This window comes from Oncorhynchus masou, chromosome 31 (assembly GCF_036934945.1).
Source record: "Oncorhynchus masou masou isolate Uvic2021 chromosome 31, UVic_Omas_1.1, whole genome shotgun sequence".
Taxonomy (NCBI): domain Eukaryota; kingdom Metazoa; phylum Chordata; class Actinopteri; order Salmoniformes; family Salmonidae; genus Oncorhynchus; species Oncorhynchus masou.
The window spans coordinates 78,520,856-78,541,102 of record NC_088242.1 but is presented as its reverse complement, the minus strand read 5'-3'; the positions used below and the strand labels follow the sequence as shown (position 1 = coordinate 78,541,102).

The 20,247-nt window shown below is 42.3% G+C and overlaps 1 long non-coding RNA gene across 1 annotated transcript; it reads right to left on the bottom strand.

Annotated features, from left to right (window-relative positions):
* Positions 1-1,413: 1,413 nt before the first annotated feature.
* On the bottom strand, positions 1,414-17,874 carry LOC135525297 (uncharacterized). Its single transcript, XR_010453116.1, has 5 exons — positions 17,752-17,874; positions 9,186-9,352; positions 3,584-3,754; positions 2,106-2,193; positions 1,414-1,549 (listed from the first exon to the last, which is right to left on the bottom strand). It is a non-coding gene; the product is annotated as an uncharacterized LOC135525297 (long non-coding RNA).
* Between the last annotated feature and the right edge of the window lie 2,373 nt (positions 17,875-20,247).

Below are 20,247 nucleotides of genomic sequence, written 5' to 3'. Positions count from 1 at the left end.
GGTGGAGGGAGGTAGGGCTCACCAGTGGTGGAGGGAGGTAGGTAACTCACCGGTGGTGGTGGACTGGTGGTGGGGAGGTAGGTAACTCACCGGTGGTGGTGGAGGGAGGTAGGTAACTCACCGGTGGTGGTGGAGGGAGGTAGGTAACTCACCGGTGGTGGTGGAGGGAGGTAGGTAACTCACCGGTGGTGGTGGAGGGAGGTAGGTAACTCACCGGTGGTGGTGGAGGGAGGTAGGTAACTCACCGGTGGTGGAGGGAGGTAGGTAACTCACCGGTGGTGGAGGGAGGTAGGTAATTAACCGGTGGTGGTGGAGGGAGGTAGGTAACTCACCGGTGGTGGTGGATGGAGGTAGGTAACTCACCGGTGGTGGTGGATGGAGGTAGGTAACTCACCGGTGGTGGTGGATGGAGGTAGGTAACTCACCGGTGGTGGTGGAGGGAGGTAGGTAACTCACCAGTGGTGGAGGGAGGTAGGTAACTCACCGGTGGTGGAGGGAGGTAGGTAACTCACAGGTGGTGGAGGGAGGTAGGTAACTCACCGGTGATGGTGGGAGGTAGGTAACTCACCGGTGGTGGTGGGAGGTAGGTAACTCACCGGTGGTGGTGGGAGGTAGGTAACTCACCGGTGGTGGTGGAGGGAGGTAGGTAACTCACCGGTGGAGGAGGGAGGTAGGTAACTCACCGGTGGTGGAGGGAGGTAGGTAACTCACCGGTGGTGGAGGGAGGTAGGTAACTCACCGGGTGGAGGTAACTCAAGGTAGGTAACTCACCGGTGGTGGAGGGAGGTAGGTAACTCACCGGTGGTGGTGGAGGGAGGTAGGTAACTCACCGGTGGTGGAGGAGTGAGGTAGGTAACTCACCAGTGGTGGAGGGAGGTAGGTAATTCACCGGTGGTGGTGGAGAGAGGTAGGTAACTCACCGGTGGTGGTGGAGGGAGGTAGGTAACTCACCGGTGGTGGAGGAGGGAGGTAGGTAACTCACCGGTGGTGGAGGGAGGTAGGTAACTCACCGGTGGTGGTGGAGGGAGGTAAGTAACTCACCGGTGGTGGAGGGAGGTAGGTAACTCACCGGTGGTGGTGGAGGGAGGTAGGTAACTCACCGGTGGTGGAGGGAGGTAGGTTACTCATTAGCGTGGTGTTGGTCCATTCATCCCTCACTTCTCTGATGAAAGACAGAAAGAGGTGGATGTAAACAACACCTGCAACACCATGGACTGGTGGTGGTGATGTGTTTCAGGGTAGCCTAGTGGTTAGAGTGTTAGAGTGTTGGACTCATAACCGAAAGGTTGTGAGTTCAAACCCCCGAGCTGACATGGTACAAATCTGTCGTTCTGCCCCTGAACAGGCAGTTAACCCACTGTTCCCAGGCCGTCATTGAAAATAAGGATTTGTTCTTAACTGACTTGCCTGGTTAAATAAAGGTAAAAAAAAAAAAATTGTGCAGGGCATCGTCAGTGAGTCCACAGCATGAGAAGAAGTCCACCGTGTCTGTGTCAGCGTGAGCGAGGAACGCATCGTAGGCCCCACACACAGACTGGGTCTTTAGTAGCTAACCACCACAGAGGGACACAGAGAACAAAAGTAAGCTTTTGAAATACTGCACCATCATCACAAACAGATGGTGGTAGAACTGGGATTGACATTTACAACCAAGTGAAATATTGCTGTGTGAAAAGCTGTAAGCCCTCTCATGGCCAGCAGGGGAGCTCTAACCACACACAGAGACAGAGCAGATCAGAGATGCTGAGGGACTGTGGCGGCAGCCAGTGCGCTGCCCTGATTTGGCTGACACACCCTAGCTCCTGACATAATAACAGACTGCTGGTCCATAGTTCAAGAAAATGTACATTATGTATAGTTCACTCTCTATGGTTACAGTAAACTGACCTTTCATTATGTATCACTTTTAGTTAGTAATATTATTTTTAACTGGATTTGCCTACTATTCTTTCATCTTGCTCCTTCCTAGTTTTCAAACCATAGCCCAACATTACAGAGATAATATATTCTAATTTCAGGTTCTCACTAAAGCAGGGTTTTACATAGCTGCTGGGAAATGATATGTCCCACTGAGCTGAGAAACACATGCCCCAGCCCCACCCTACCTCTATGATGTGGCGACCCACTCCACAGTTCCGATAGCGCTTCCTGGTAGCCATTAGAGATAACTGTAGCACCTTCTCTCCTGTTGACCTGAAAGGTAAAGGAGGTCAGTCATTTTTTGTTTTTCAGTGTTATTTGTTGCTTTCACTCAATGTTGTCTTCCTGACTCATGTCCTTATTTTTGCCAATAGCCATTACTATAGCGGTAATGCACATGATGACCACTACTATCATCCCCATTACCAGTAATGCTCTTATTCTCTGTATCGTGTGCATTAGTAATGGTCATTAGCTAGCTAGCATCTATGCCTGAGTTGATCACTCTCTTTATGGCCATTAATGTCTCGGTTAACACTGATTGTTATGTCCATAAGTAACCGCTGGGGTAATACCAGGTTAAAAGCTTAATACTTCCACATTAGATTAATATTCCTGTTTCTATTTTAGGAGCACATGCAATGGACTGGTGAGGAGCTAAAGCAGCAGAGCTGAACCACTCCTAAGCTGCAAACTATATTTTTCTCTCTGTCCTCAGCATTCACTTTACTGGACAAACTGTGAATGTGTGGAGGCTGGGATCAGAATGGCAGAGGGGGGAGGTGGGGTGAGCTTGGCTGCCATGTTGAAGCCATTGGCACGGAGATAAGATGGGAGGGTGGGGGCAGCAGTGGAAAGGGAAGCAGTATGCCACTGCTGCTGCTGCTCTCTCATTGGGAGGTAATTACACACTACCTCCCTCACAGCGCAGCATTCAGTTCAGACATCCTCTGGAAATAGACACAGGCGAGCTGAGAGAGGGTGTGGGAGGGATGCAGGCCACAAAGGGTGGGACCCAGACCTGATTTACAGAAGGGGACTTATAATAACAAGGCCTCTTTCATTTTAAAGATATAAATAAAAAAAACTATTTAAAAAACCTGGAGGGAATCCACTCAGTCCAAGAGTAGAGGATGGATAGAAATGTGAATGCCTACTAGCTAGACACTGTACCCAGTCTGTTCCCTATCCTAACTGGGCAATTGTGTTTAAGGGCATTTCCCGTATGTCCTTGAGGCTAAAACATTCAGTTTATTATGTCCTGCCCGAGTCATAAAAATGTGGGTTCAAGTAGAATGTTTAACAAATGGTTTATATAGTAAGTACCCTGATGTAAATGCATTTTTTTACATGTAAAAGCAGAGACAGATTCTTTGGAATTGCTACGATGTTGACATAATACTGAAAAAGGAGAAATAACAGAAAACACATTTGGGGGAAGAAATGTAGATGAAGACACACAAGGAAATCATGTTTCTTTGACAAAACCTCAGCAAAAAGTTTAGTATCTCTAAGTTTGAGGTGTCACCTGGCCAAAAACCTTCATACTTGATCATTTTCCTCCATTACATTGTGACTGTAATCATATTCATTTTAGCACAGTACTGTATGTCCCTTTGTATCTGATATATTGCAGCTGCCTTCATTTCATACTGCTACTCACAATGTCTTTAATTTGTATGCTGCAGCCCCTACGATGAGTGACTCAGCTCCCATGGCTGTGGGCAAGATCTGCTGGTCGTCTCCTGGAGCCTCTCTCTGTGCCCTCCTCTCCCGTGCCCTGACCAGGAACTCCTCCAGCCCCGTACAGAAGGTCTCCCATGCAGACGCAGACCTGCAGGGATGGAACACTGAACAGTTTAGACTCACAGGGATGGACTGACTCTGCCAAATAATCCTTCTACCATAAGAGGAATAAAGGTATAGCTAGGTAATAAGATGCTTATAAGACACTCTTAGAAGCTAGGCCTAAGAGAACTGACACAATGAAGACAACGGACACTATGAAATACAGACTATTATACACGCTAATGAGACACACCAAGGCACACAAGATAGTAAATGAAAATATAAGGTTTTTCACTACAAAACACAACCCGATGTGAAGCCATGTCTCTGACATGTCTGCGGACTGATAATTAATCAGCAAAATAGTGTCTACACACACTGCATTGAATGTCAGGGTTCTATACCATAATACTTTCATTCTCTGAGAGCTCTGAGCAGTAGTACTTCAGCTCTCTGGGACATCACCTTAAACTCAATGGTATTTCAGTGCTCAGAAATTGTGTGACTTCATAATGATCGGTATGGGTTTGTTTCTGCCTATGATAATGCCATAATGCAGGCAAGAACTGGGAAGTGGGTGTTTTTACATGGGCTCTCCCTTCCAGGAAATGTCATCTCCAAATCATCAGTGCTGATGGTAGTGGCACAGAGTTTCTAAACCCAGAGGCGCAACATCGCAAGACTTCTGGGAAAGCTTCCAAAACAGACCAAACAGACCAAGCCGGGGTTTGGAGTTTGAGCAGTCAATGAGATAATTCATTAGTTGTTAATTTTCTCGAAATCTAAAGGCACAAATTAGATCTCAGCCAATGTCTTAAGTAGTTGAACATGTTATTACTCCAACCTCGTGAAAGTGACAAACTGACACATTTTAATTTTCGTCAAAAACAACTTTACATTGAAGGAATTCCTTTGATTTGACAGCCTGCAAATGCCCAGTTTGGTGCAAGACGACCATTAGACCCGATGACGTGTTTCTATGAATGAGCTTAGCTAGCCAACGTCGCCATGACATCGCCTACAAGTGTGATCGGGGATTTCTATTGGAGAAGCAGTTTTAGCCTATCTTCATACTGTACTGTCTTTGGTAGTAGGGTCTGGTCTGCTCTACTGCAGGGGTGGGATAAATTCTAGGCAGACAAGTGACAGCACTTGGCTGACAGCAGTGTCCTCACAGCCCTGTAATCTCATTATCGTTAATAGAGTAGCTCTTGTTAGCCAGGTCTAGCCTTGGGTTTACTTTGCCCTAATTTGTCATTCTTGTCAATTAGAATCACATCAAAAGGCAGTGACACAACCTTACAGCTACCAACACACTCACACATGCACTCTCTCTCTCACACACACACACACACACACACACACACACACGCACACACAACCATTCAAAAGTTTGGAGTCACTGAGAAATGTCCATTTTTTGTCCATTAAAATAATATAAAATTGATCCGAAATACAATGTAGACAATGTTAATGTTGTAAATGACTATTGTGGCTGGAAACGGCTGATTTTTTTATGGAATATCTACATAGGCGTACAGAGGCCCATTATCAGCAACCATCACTCCTGTGTTCCAATGGCATGTTGTGTGAGCTAATCCAAGTTTATAATTTTAAAAGGCTAATTGATCATTAGAAAACCCATTTGCAATTATGTTAGCACAGTTGAAAACTTTTGTCCCTGATTAAAGAAGCAATAAAACTGGCCTTCTTTAGACTAGTTGAGTATCTGGAGCATCAGCAATTGTGGGTTCGATTACAGGCTCAAAATGGCCAGGATCAAAACACTTTCTTTCTTAGGCAGAGTTGCAAAGAAAAAGCCATATCTCAGAATGGCCAATAAAAAGAAAAGATTAAGATGGGCAAAAGAACACAGACACTAGACAGAGAAACTCTGCCTAGAAGGCCAGCATCCCGGAGTCACCTCGTCACTGTTGACGTTGAGACTGGTGTTTTGCGGGTGCTATTTAATGAAGCTGCCGGTTGAGGACTTGCGAGGCGTCTGTTTCTCAAACCAGACACTAATGTAATTGTCCTCTTCCTCAGTTGTGCACCGGGGCCTCCAACTCCTCTTTCTATTCTCGTAGAGACAGTTTGCGCTGTTCTGGGAAGGGAGTAGTACACAGCGCTGTATGAGATCTTCAGTTTCTTGGCAATTTCTTGCATGGAATAGCCTTCATTTCCCAGAACAAGAATAGACTGACGAGTTCCAGAAGAAAGTTCTTTGTTCCTGCTATTTTGAAGCTGTAATTGAACCCACAAATGCTGATGCTCCAGATATTCAACTAGTCTAAAGAAGGCCAGTTGTATTGCTTCTTTAATCAGGACACAGTTTTCAGCTGTGCTAACATAATTGCAAAGGGGTTTTCTAATGATCAATTAGCCTTTTAAAATTATAAACTTGGATTAGCTAACACAACGTGCCATTGGAACACAGGAGCGATGTTTGCTGATAATGGGCCTCTGTACGCCTATTAAGATATTCCATTAAAACATTTTTTTTTATCAGCCGTTTCCAGCTACGTACAATAGTAATTTACAACATTAACAATGTCTACACTGTATTTCGGATCAATTTTATGTTATTTTACTGGGCAAAAAAATTTGCTTTTCTTTCAAAAACAAGGACATTTCTAAGTGACCCCAAACTTTTGAATGGTAGTGTATATGCGCACAGGGACACACACACGCACAGCATATTGACACAGCAAGCTGACAACTCACAGTCCTAAGAACACACTGAGACCATTCTACAATTTACAGTGCCTTGCGAAAGTATTCGGCCCCCTTGAACTTTGCGGCCTTTTGCCACATTTCAGGCTTCAAACATAAAGATATAAAACTGTATTTTTTTGTGAAGAATCAACAACAAGTGGGACACAATCATGAAGTGGAACGACATTTATTGGATATTTCAAACTTTTTTAACAAATCAAAAACTGAAAAATTGGGCGTGCAAAATTATTCAGCCCCTTTACTTTCAGTGCAGCAAACTCTCTCCAGAAGTTCAGTGAGGATCTCGGAATGATCCAATGTTGACCGAAATGACTAATGATGATAAATACAATCCACCAGTGTGTAATCAAGTCTCTGTATAAATGCATCTGCACTGTGATAGTCTCAGAGGTCCGTTAAAAGCGCAGAGAGCATTGTGAAGAACAAGGAACACACCAGGCATGTCCGAGATACTGTTGTGAAGAAGTTTAAAGCCGGATTTGGATACCAAAAGATTTCCAAAGCTTTAAACATCCCAATGAGCACTGTGCAAGCGATAATATTGAAATGGAAGGAGTATCAGACCACTGCAAATCTACCAAGACCTGGCCGTCCCTCTAAACTTTCAGCTCATACAAGGAGAAGACTGATCAGAGATGCAGCCAAGAGGCCCATGATCACTCTGGATGAACTGCAGAGATCTACAGCTGAGGTGGGAGACTCTGTCCATAGGACAACAATCAGTCGTATATTGCACAAATCTGGCCTTTATGGAAGAGTGGCAAGAAGAAAGCCATTTCTTAAAGATATCCATAAAAAGTATTGTTTAAAGTTTGCCACAAGCCACCTGGGAGACACACCAAACATGTGGAAGAAGGTGCTCTGGTCAGATGAAACCAAAATTGAACTTTTTGGCAACAATGCAAAACGTTATGTTTGGCGTAAAAGCAACACAGCTCATCACACTGAACACACCATCCCCACTGTCAAACATGGTGGTGGCAGCATCATGGTTTGGGCCTGCTTTTCTTCAGCAGGGACAGGGAAGATGGTTAAAATTGATGGGAAGATGGATGGAGCCAAATACAGGACCATTCTGGAAGAAAACCTGATGGAGTCTGCAAAAGACCTGAGACTGGGACGGAGATTTGTCTTCCAACAAGACAATGATCCAAAACATAAAGCAAAATCTACAATGGAATGGTTCAAAAATAAACATATCCAGGTGTTAGAATGGCCAAGTCAAAGTCCAGACCTGAATCCTATCGAGAATCTGTGGAAAGAACTGAAAACTGCTGTTCACAAATGCTCTCCATCCAACCTCACTGAGCTCGAGCTGTTTTGCAAGGAGGAATGGGAAAAAATTTCAGTCTCTCGATGTGCAAAACTGATAGACATACCCCAAGCGACTTACAGCTGTAATCGCAGCAAAAGGTGGCGCTACAAAGTATTAACTTAAGGGGGCTGAATAATTTTGCACGCCCAATTTTTCAGTTTTTGATTTGTTAAAAAAGTTTGAAATCCAATATCCAATAAATGTCGTTCCACTTCATGATTGTGTCCCACTTGTTGTTGATTCTTCACAAAAAAATACAGTTTTATATCTTTATGTTTGAAGCCTGAAATGTGGCAAAAGGTCGCAAAGTTCAAGGGGGCCGAATACTTTCGCAAGGCACTGTACGTAATATACTCTAACAGTACGATGCTACCCACCGGGCACAGACATCAGTTCAATGACTAACTTTGATTTTTGATTTACATTTGATTGAGTTGTCAAATAATGTGAATTCAAAGTGAAATCAACCCCAAAAATTATACAAATTCCAGAAATTCCTTTAGGTTGATGACTTTTTCCAAATCCAACCAGTTCTCCACGTTGCTTCAACCATATAATATAGATTTTTTTTGCTTCATTGACATGGAAACCATGTTAATCCAACCAGTTTGCGCTCAGTGGGTAACATCTTTAAACAAAAAGGGTATGTCTGCCATGCCCTGCTATTCCAGAGCAGGGCCCCTTTCTCTTTGTAAGTGTCTTTCAGTCGATCCCATCTAAGGCATCATCCCATCTATGCACCATCCCATTCTCTTAACTTTATGGTTCCCCTGAGGATCCACCTTTATACAGTATTCATCTCTCTGTGAGACTGGTGAACTAATTGAGTTGTTTGGAAATGGATGCCACAGAGCATTACTTATTAATAGACTTGGTGGTCACTTCAACCCTGTATTGAGAGCAAAAAATATAATTGTCATGGTACTCACGGCAGAAATGCATTTGTAAATGACTGCATTTTGAGTAAATCCTTTACTTCATTAATTTGTTTATTTACGCTAATTTGTTAATTCATTCATTCATTCATTCATTTGTTTGTTTTAAATGCTTGAAATGTTAATGGCTTAGTGCAGCGTTTCCCAAACTCGGTCCTTGTGACTCCAAGTGGGGCACGTTTTGGTTTTTGCCCTAGCATTACACAGCTGATTCAAATAATCATCTAATCATCAAGCTTTGATCATTTGAATCAGCTGTGTAGTTTGGGAAATGCTGGATTAGTGAGACTGACGTTGGCATTCTAAGTCAGTGCTATATGGATCCATTGTGTATTAGTGTGAACTCATGGATCAGCATCATAGAAAGAGCAGTACATCTGCCAATACCAAGAAGAGCTTTGAGAATTCAGCAGTACTATGGTAATATAAGCCAATGTAACAGTGGGTCAGCAGCAGTGCAATGTGATGCAAGAGCTACTGTAGTATTGTACCTGGGCTCTGTGCCCTCCTTGCCTTCTTCATGGTCATCCGAGCTGTCTGAACTGTCTTCTGATTCACTGAACACTTGGAGGTATGATGCTCATTGCAGGGACAGGGGAGCTCACAGGTTCCCCTCGAAAAGTGGGCGGTGTTCTGCTTCTGTACTCTCCTAAAACATCTGGAGAGAGACGAGCAGGGGGAGAGAGAGAGGAACAGGGAGAGAGAGAGGTACAGGGAGAGAGAGAGAGGAACAGGGAGAGAGAGAGAGGAACAGGGAGAGAGAAAGAGAGAGAGAGAGAGAGAGCAGGAGGAAAGAGAGAGAGAGAGAGCAGGAGGAGAGAGAGAGAGAGAGAGAGAGAGAGAGGAGCAGTGGAAAGAGTGTACAAGCAGTGTAAAGAGAGAGAGGAGCAGTGTCAAGAGAGACAGGAGCAGGAGGAGAGAGAGACACACAGATTATACTCCTTATTGACCCAAATGGGAAGTATATACAAGAAAACCACTTTTTCCCAAACACAGTTTCTAAACTCTGGTGTCCAAACACCCAGTGCACCCTAGACCTTCTGTCTGAGGACCAACTAGGGTCACCCAGCCACATAATAATACACACAGGCACAAACGATCTGAGAGCACAGTGATAGAAAAAAGTGATAGAAAAAAGGTATTCTACTTCCTCCAACGCATAAGGTTATCTCCAGCCTGGTACCACAAAAAGACGTCCACCCTGCTACCATACAGCAGGTAAACGCAACTATTTCCTGTGACTATGCCTCAAAACCAAATGTTTACCTGGCCCACCACTCCACCCTGGACTTGAACAGCCTTTATGACCAGGACCACCTATACAAGGCAGCAGTGCCCACTTTCGCCCGGACCCTAAAGGACATCGCTCTCAAACGCAGCCCCAACACTTCACACAGCAGCAACAGCTCAATAGACACCCCACCCAGACCGGCAAGAGAGTGTCTCTCCCAGACCTGCAATTTCATGTACCAGATGCTCAGCAGGCTCTGCTCACACTTACTGGCCTGAGGTCAAACCACACGACCAACATTGGACACTTTATAGAACACAAAGCTATCATTATCTCATCCTGGAATATCCAAGGCCTGAGGTCATCTGCTTTTGGCCTAAAGAGCAGAGCAGGAACCTGGACGTCACCAAAGAAATCCTATGGTAGGTACACTTATAACTCATCTCTTGGCAGTAGTACTGTTGACTATTTTATCACTGACCTCAACCCAGAGTCTCCCAGAGCATTCACAGTCAGCCCACAGACACCCCTATCAGATCACAGCAAAATCACAGTCTACTTGAACAGAACAATATTCAACCATGAGGCAAAGCCAAAGAAACTGAGTAATATTAAGAAACGCTATAGATGGAAGGATGGTACCAAAAAACAACTAGGCAACAACAAATTCAATCCCTTTTAGACAACGTCCTAGACCAAATGTTCCACTGTAATAGTGAAGGTGTAAACTTGGCAGTAGAAAATCTCAACCGTATATTTGACCTCTCAGCTTCCCTATCAAATAAAAAAAATCAAACAGAAAACCGAAGAAAATTAACAATGACAAATGGTTTGAAGAAGAATTGACAAACCTGTCCAACCAAAAACATAGAGACCCAGAAAACCAGAGTCTAAGCCTTCACTATGGTGAATCACAAAAACAATACAGAAATACACTACGGAAAAAGAAGGAACAGCACGTAAGAAATCAGCTCAATGTAATTGACGATCGATAGACTCTAACCACTTTGGAGAAAATTGGAAAACACTAAACAAACAACACAGAGTTATCTATCCAAAATGGAGATCTGTGTGTAAACCACTTCTCCAATCTTTCTGGCTCTAACAAAGAACAGCAAAACGTATATGATCAAATGCAAATCTTAGAATCACCTATTAAAGATTACCAGAACGCACTGGATTCTCCAATTACCTTGAATGAACTACAGGACAAAATAAAATCCCACCAACCCAAAAAAGCCTGTGGTGATGGTATCCTCAATGAAATGATAAAACATACAAACAACAAATTTCAATTGGCTATACTTAAACTCTTTAATAGCATCCTTAGCTCTGGCGTCTTCCCCTATGTTTGGAACCAAGGACTGATCACCCCAATCCACAAAAGTGGTAAATTTGACCCCAATAACTAACGTGGGATATGCGTCAACAGCAACCTTGTAAAATCATCTGTATTATTAACAGCAGACTTGTATATTTCCTCAGTGAAAACAATGTACTGAGCAAATGTCAAATTGACTTTTTAGCAAATAATCATATCACAGATGTAACGGTTTTCTTCCGTTGAAGGAGAGGACCAAAATGCAGCGTGGTTAGTGTTCAACATGTTTAATAAAGACAAACGTGACCACTACAAAATACCAAAACAACAAATGTGAAAAACCGAAAGAGTCCTATCTGGTGCATAGACAGAAGACAACCACCCACAAAATACCCAAAGAACATGGCTGCCTAAATATGGTTCCCAATCAGAGACAACGATAAACCCCTGCCTCTAATTGAGAACCAATCTAGGCAACCATAGACTTACATAAACACCTAGACTAGAAAACACCCCATAAACATACAAAACCCCTAGACCAGACAAACACATAAATCCCCCATGTCACACCCTGACCTAACCAAAATAATAAAGGAAACAAAGATAACTAAGGCCCGGGCGTGACAACAGAGCACATATTCACCCTACACACCCTAATTGACAAACAAACTAACTAAAACAAATTCAAAGTCTTCTTAATATTAAGCTTTGTTGATTTCTAAAAAGCCTTAGACTCAATTTGGCATGAGGGTCTGCTATACAAATTGATGGAAAGTGGTGTTGGGGAAAAAACATACGACATTATAAAATACATGTACACAAACAACAAGTCTGCGGTTAAAAATGGCAAAAAACACACACATTTCTTTCCACATGGCGTGGGGTGAGACAGGGATGCAGCTTAAGCCCCACCCTCTTCAACATATACAGCTCTGGAAAAAATTAAGAGACAACTGCAATTTCTCTGGTTTTACTATTTATAGTATGTGTTTGGTTAAAATTAACATTTTAGTTTTATTCTATAAACTACTCACAACATTTCTCCAAAATTTCAAATAAAGAAATGATCATTTAGAGCATTTATTTGCAGAAAATGATAACTGGTCAAAATAACAAAAAAGTTGCAGTGTTGTCAGACCACGAATAATGCAAAGAAAATAAGTTCATATTCATTTTTAAACAACACAATACTAATGTTTTAACTTAGGAAGAGTTCAGAAATCAATATTTGGTGGAATAACCCTGATTTTCAATCACAGCTTTCAAGCGTCTTGGTATCCTATCCACCAGTCTTTCACATTGATTTTGGGTGACTTTATGCCCTGGCGCAAAAATTCAAGCAGCTCGGCTATGTTTGATGGTGTGTGACCATTCATCTTCCTCTTGATCACATTCCAGAGGTTTTCAATGGGTTTCAGATCTGGAGATTGGGCTGGCCATGACAGGGTCTTGATCTGGTGGTCCCCCATCCACACCTTGATTGACCTGGCTGTGTGGCATGGAGCATTGTCCTGCTGGAAAAACCAATCCTCGGAGTTGGGGAACATTGTCAGAGTAGAAGGAAACAAGTTTTCTTCCAGGACAACCTTGTACGTGGCTTGATTCATGCATCCTTCACAAAGACACATCTGCCCGATTCCAGCCTTGCTGAAGCACCCCCAGATCATCACAGATCCTCCAACAAATTTTGCAGTGAGTGCGAGACACTGTGGCTTGTAGGTCTATCCAGGTCTCGCACCCACTGTGAAATTTGGTAGAGGATCGGAGATTATCTGGGGGTGCTTCAGCAAGGCTGGAATCGGGCAGATTTGTCTAAACATCAGCGCCGCAGGTAACTTCCACAAAGCTGTGAACGATCTGAGAGACAAGGCATGAAGGGACTTCTATGCCATCAAAAGCAACATAAAATTCAACATACCAATTAGGATCTGGCTAAAAATACTTGAATCAGTTATAGAACCCATTGCCATTTATGGTTGTGAGGTCTGGGGTCCGCTCACCAACCAAGAATTCACAAAATGGGACAAACACCAAAAATATCCTCCGTGTACAACGTAAAACACCAAATGATGCATGCAGAGCAGAATTAGGCCGATTCCCACGATTCCCACTAACCACCTAAAAGGAAGCGATTCCCAAACCTTCCATAACAAAGCTATCACCTAAAGAGATTTGAACCTGAAGAAGAGTCCCCTAAGCAAGCTGGTCCTGGGGATCTGTTCACAAACACAAACAGACCCCACAGAGCCCAAGGACAGCAACACAATTAGACCCAACCAAATCATGAGAAAACAAGAGACAATTGCTTGACACATTGGAAAGAATTCCCCAAAAACAGAGCAAACTAGAATGCTATTTGGCCAAAACAGAGAGTACACCGCTGTCATGACGTTGCCCTCTTTGGGTACAGCAAGCCCCATCCCCCTCTCCCTGTTTCCTACACCCAGGCTGCTGTGGTCAGAAAGAGGTCGTAAATTCCTGGAGGAGATTATCTCCTCATGGCCACAGTATAGAGAGAGAGTAAAGTTTTCATAGAAGAGAACAAAGGAATTTCTTCCACCTCACAGAACATTTATGTTCTGGAAAAGGTATAAAAGATCGGTGAAGAATCCAGCTATGAACTGGTCCATTTGGTACAATTTTGTGAAACTCATGGGAGACAATACAGCCACATTACCATAACGCTGTTTATAAAATAGCCTCAGATATGAGGTTTACATCTAATTGTTGTAAAAGATGAATGTGTGAAGATGATACTGTTTGTAAAATTGTGTAATGTGATTTTGGACTGTTTAATGAAGGAAACTCCAATTCCCTTTTGAGTTTAACTAAATCAGAGGACCGCCCATGAGCATAGTTAGGACCTGGCGTCATGAGACAGCTTTTTTCTGCTCTCCCGAATAAAAACCCCACTTTGAGAATTTCTCAACAGACCATGTTGCTCTCAATTACGAGAGGACAAATGTTGCAGACCAGCTTACCTCGATAACGAGGGGGCCAAGGTTTGAGACCAGACTGTTGAATCTTTAACCATCCCACGTGGTTAAACTCTTAGACTATCGATACCGACAGAATAAGAACAAGTCTTTGATATTAATTACTAGTCTGCAGCTCGGAAATCGGTATCATTGAACGCGAAGACCAACAACCGCCGAAACATCTATTCTATAATGACATGAATGAATGTGACTCTGAACTATCCATTCTAACCATGACAGAGAGAGAGGACGGACACTCTCCAACAGAAACAAACTTTTCAACAGAGACCCTCAGACGACACACTTAGCATAAATATATATATTGATTGCAATTCTTCCCGAATGAGTGAGCGTTCCTGTGCAAAGGATTAGCATTTCAATTGTTATAATTGTCATCTCTGTAGTGACTTCTCAGCTGACCCCACTCCCCTTTTGTCTAACAAGCCATGCCGGTTTAGCCCACTAGGGCACATGAGGATTACTATTGCAACAACACATCATCAGTAGGGTAAAACTAACCATAATTTCTTGTAACCATATTTACTTTGTTTGTTTGTGTGTGCACTTCTGTGATTGTTTAGTTAGGTAATAAATAAATGATTTAAGACAATTGATGAATGGATGACTCATAGTGAAAACGGGGTTCGTGCAGATAACCAACAATTTACAACGTTTGGAATGAGACTAACGTGAGGTAAAGAAGAATTCATTAATCAGAAGACTATTGATCAGATATGAAAATATCTGAAGGTTATATTGGGAAAATTATAACTTTATAATCTGAATATTTTCCTTGGTGCCCCAAACTTCCTAGTTAATTACAGTTACATGATTAATCAGTATATTTACGTAATAATAATTACAGACAGTTATTTGATAAAGATTCATCTTCAGTTTAATGATGCCAAAGACACGACACCATGTTAGAATACCTGACCACTGTGACGGACCAAAACTTAAGGAAAGCTTTGACTATGTACAGACTCAGTGAGCATAGCCTTGCTATTGAGAAAGGCCGCCGTAGGCAGACCTGGATCTCAAGAGAAGAGAGGTTATGTGCACACAGCCCAGAAAATGAGGTGGAAACTGAGCTGCACTTCCTAACCTCCTGCCAAATGTATGTCCCTATTAGAGATACATATTTCCCTCAGATTACACAACTCCACAAAGAATTAGAAAACAAACCCAATTTTGATAACTCCCTTAACTACTGGGTGAAATACCACAGTGTGCCATCACAGCAGCAAGATTTGTGACCTGTTGCCACAAGAAAAGGGCAACCAGTGAAGAACAAACACCATTGTAAATACAACCCATATTTATTTTATGAATTTTCCATTTTGTACTTTAATTATTTGAATTTGGAAGATTACCTACACCATAACCAAATATATTTAATCTCAGTTTTTCCCAATTCCTGATAATTAATCCTCGTAAAAATTCCCTCTCTTAGGTCAGTTAGGATGACCACTTTATTTTAAGAATGTGAAATGTCAGAATAATAGTAGATATAATTATTTATTTCAGCTTTTATTTCTTTCATCACATTCCCAGTGGGTCAGAAGTTGACATACACTCAATTAGTATTTGGTAGCATTGCCTTTAAATTGTTTAACTTGGGTCAAATGTTTTGGGTAGCCTTTCACAAGCTTCCCACAATAAGTTGGGTGAATGTTGGCCCATTCCTCCTGACAGAGCTGGTGTAACTGAGTCAGGATTGTAGGCCTCCTTGCTCGCACACGCTTTTTCAGTTCTGCAAAACAAATTTTCTATGGGATTGAGGTCAGGGCTTTGTGATGGCCACTCTAATACCTTGACTTTGTCGTCCTTAAGCCATTTTGCCACAACTTTGGAAGTATGCTTGGGGTCATTGTCCATTTGGAAGAACCATTTGCGACCAAGCTTTAACTTCCTGACTGGTGTTTTGAGATGTTGCTTCAATATATCCACATAATTTTTTCCCTCATGATGCAATCTATTTTGTGAAGTGCACCGGTCCCTCCTGCAGCAAAGCACCCCCACAACATGATGATGCCACCCCCGTGCTTCACGGTTGGGAAGGTGCTCTTCGGCTTGCAAGCCTCCCCCTTTTCCCTCCAAACATAACAAGCGGTCATTATGGCCAAACAGTTCTACTTTTGTTTCATCAGACCAGTGGACATTTCTCCAAAAAGTATGATCTTTGTCTCCATGTGCAGTTGCAAACCATAGGCTGGCTTTTTTATCTCAGTTTTGGAGTAGCGGCTTCTTCCTTGCTGAGCGACCTTTCAGGTTATGTCAATATAGGACTCGTTTTATTGTGGATATAGATACTTTTGTACCTGTTTCCTCCAGCATCTTGACACATCTGTTGTTCTGGGATTGATTTGCACTTCTCGCACCAAAGTGCGTTCATCTCTAGGAGACAGAACGCGTCTCCTTCCTGATCGGTATGACGGCTGCGTGGTCCAATGATGTTTATACTTGCGTACTATTGTTTGTACAGATGAATGTGGTACCTTCAGGCGTTTGACAATTGCTCCCAAGGATGAACCAGACTTGTGGAGGTCTACAATTTTTTTCCGCTGTCTTTTCATTTTCCCATGATGTCAAGCAAAGAGTCACTAAGTTTGAAGGTAGGCTTTGACATACATCCACAGGTACACCTCCAATTGACTCAAATTATGTCAATAAGCCTGTCAGAAGCTTCTAAAGCCATGACATAATTGTCGGGAATTTTCCAAGCTGTTAAAAGGCACAGTCAACTTACTGTATGTAAACTTCTGACCCACTGAAATTGTGATACAGTGAATTATAAATGAAATAATCTGTTTGTAAACAATTGTTGGAAAAATTACGTGTGTCATGCACAAAGTAGATGTCCAAACCGACTTGCCAAAACGATAGTTTGTTAACAAGAAAATTGTGGAGTGGTTGAAAAAACTAGTTTTAATGACTCCAACCTAAGTGTATGTAAACTTCCGACTTCAACTGTAATATGACATTTGAAATGTCTTTATCTTTTCGAACTTCTGTGAGTGTAATGTTTACTGTTCATTTTTATTGTTATTTCACTTTGGTTTACTATCTTCTTCACTTGCTTTGACAATGTTAACATATATTTCCCACGCCAATAAAGTCCCTTGAATTGAATTGAAATTGAGAGAGGAGCAGGGGGAGAGAGAGAGAGGGAAGCAGGGGGAGAGAGAGAGAAAGGGGAGTAGGGGTAGAGAGAGGGAAGCAGGGGGAGAGAGAGAGAAGCAGGGGGAGAGAGAGAAAGGGGAGTAGGGGTAGAGAGAGAGAGGGAAGCAGGGGGGGAGAGAGAGGGATCAGGGGTAGAGAGAGAGGGAAGCAGGGGGAGAGAGAGAAAGGGGAATAGGAGTAGAGAGAGAGAGAGAGAGAGAGAAAGGGAAGCAGGGGGAGAGAGAGTTGGTGAGACAGAGAAATGGAGCAGGACATTAATAGAACAGAGAATTCTGATGTCTATTTCCAAAGAAGGCCACTTTAACCGTGTGAATAATAACCATACTGTAGAAAGTCAAGTATACCTGACTGTTGCCTGAGCAGGATTATAGTGTGCGTTCCATGGCTGCGTACCGTGTCATGGATGTCTTGAGGGCCAACATCAGGGAGAGACACATCAAACAGAGCAACCACTGAACACAGGATATCCGTATTATCTACCTATAGAAAAAAACACACACATACACACACATAGAGTACTGTTACAAAACATATTATAGTCATATTCAGAAACAGGAATGAAGAAATAGCCATTGTCATATCCTCCCCTTCCAAGACACTGATAGTTTGCAGGATTTGAAAGCATAATCAATTAAGAATGAGAGTTCTAAGCCAAGTAAAGGCCAGAGGCAGGAGGAATATTACTGACGATGATATGACAAATATGCAACAAATTTGTGTAAAAGACAAAGGGGAGAAAATATGGAATATCATAATGAAAATCGGAAAGTATTCAGACTCATTTTGTTCCGTTACAATTCTAAAATTTATGAAATTATTTTTTCCCTCGTGAATCTACACACAATACCCCAAAATGACAAAGCAAAAACAGGTTTTTAGAAATGTTTGCAAATTAATTAAAAAATAAAACTGAAATACCTTCATTTCATAAATATTCAGACCCTTTGCTATGAGACTCGAAATTGAGCTCAGGTGCATCCTGTTTCCATTGATCATCCTTGAGATATTTCTACAACTTGATTGGTCCACCTGTGGTAAATTCGATTGATTGAACATGATTTGGAAAGGCACCTGTCTATATATGGTCCGATAGAGAGTTCATGTCAGCGCAAAAAAACAATCAATGAGGTTGAAGCAATAGTCCGTAGAGCTCTGAGACAGGATTGTGTTGCGGCACAGATCTAGGGAAGGGTACCAACAACTTTCTGCAGCATTGAAGGTCCCAAAGAACACAGTGGCCTCCATCATTCTTAAATGGAAGTAGATTGGAACCACCAAGACTCTTCCTAGAGCTGGCTGCCTGGTCAAACTGAGCAATCGGAGAAGAAGGGCCTTGGTCAGGGAGGTGACCAAGAACCCAATGGTCACGTTACAGAGCTCCAGAGTTCCTCTGTGGAGATGGGAGAATCTTCCAGAAGGACAACCATCTCCAAAGCACTCCACCAATCAGGACTTTATGGTAGAGTGGCCAGACGGAAGCCACTCCTCAGTTAAAAGCACATGACAGCCCGCTTGGAGTTTGCCAAAAAGGGCCGAAAGACTCTCAGACCATGAGAAACAAGATTCTCTGGTCTAATAAAACCCAAATTTACCTATTTGGCCTTTATGCCAAGCGTCACGTCTGGAGGAAACCTGGCACTGGCACCATCCCTACGGTGAAGCATGGTGATGGCGGAATCTTGCTGTGTGGATGTTTTTCAACGGCTAGGACAGGAAGTCTAGTCAGGATCGAGGGAAAGATGAACGGAGCAAAAGTACAGAGAGATCCTTGATGAAAACCTGCTCCAGAGCACTCAGGACCTTAGACTGTGTGTCAAGCTTGTAGCGTCATACCCAAGAAGACTCGAGGCTGTAAGCGCTGCCAAAGGTGCTTCACCAAAGTACTGAGTAAAGGGCCTGAATACTTATTTAAATTCTCCCTCTTAAATTGTTTTGTTTAATACATTTCGTGTCCAGAAGATGCACGTTCATTCTCCAATTTCTGTCCCTAATGGTATTTTAAACTGGCGTAATTGAACATGATACCGGAGAATGATCCGATATCACTATTTCATGAATTCTAGAATCCAGTAAATTGTTGAGTGCATTTTTTGGAAATAACTGTGCCTTTTTTATTACTGCATCCTACAATCTTATTGAATGTATAATTTAGATCACCTGCTAAAATCATAGTCCCTGTCTGGATTTGTTCTAAAATAATTATATCTGAAAACATCAGAGTTGCCCCTGGTGGGATATAGGAGGAAATCAATGTGTATTTTTCACTGTGTAAGGTACAATTCAACATTACAAAATTGCCTTGTTGGTCCATGTGCTGGGATGTAAGGGAAAATGGGGTTTTGTTATTTATCAGGATGCCTACACCTCTGCTGCTTCTACATTAGGTGGCAGCAAAAGCCTCTTCAACCCAGCTCCTCTTTAAATGTTCAATTTCTCTTTTTTTTATAAATGTAACTCATGCTAGAAAACCACAACTGCTGACAATATCTTTAAGTGTTCGAGAACCATATACTTTTTCTCCCATCATGGAGCCAGTGCACATTCCATGTGATAAGTTGGATTTCTGTCTATCATTGAAGAACCAAGTAAAACATTTTAGCAGACATTACATGCTTGGGCAGTGGGCATTCCATAAAATGGGAGGATCATCGTATTAATACATAGTTATTGCATACATTACATATATAGTGTGGGCATTTGAGAAGACATTTAACAAAAAACACACAAATAAATAAGAAAAGTAAGTCTTTGTACCTGAGGAGCTATGCCTTTTTAGGGCCAACTCCTCTCCTAATGTACCAAAACTGTGGATACATTTTGTACAATTGTACATACTTTTG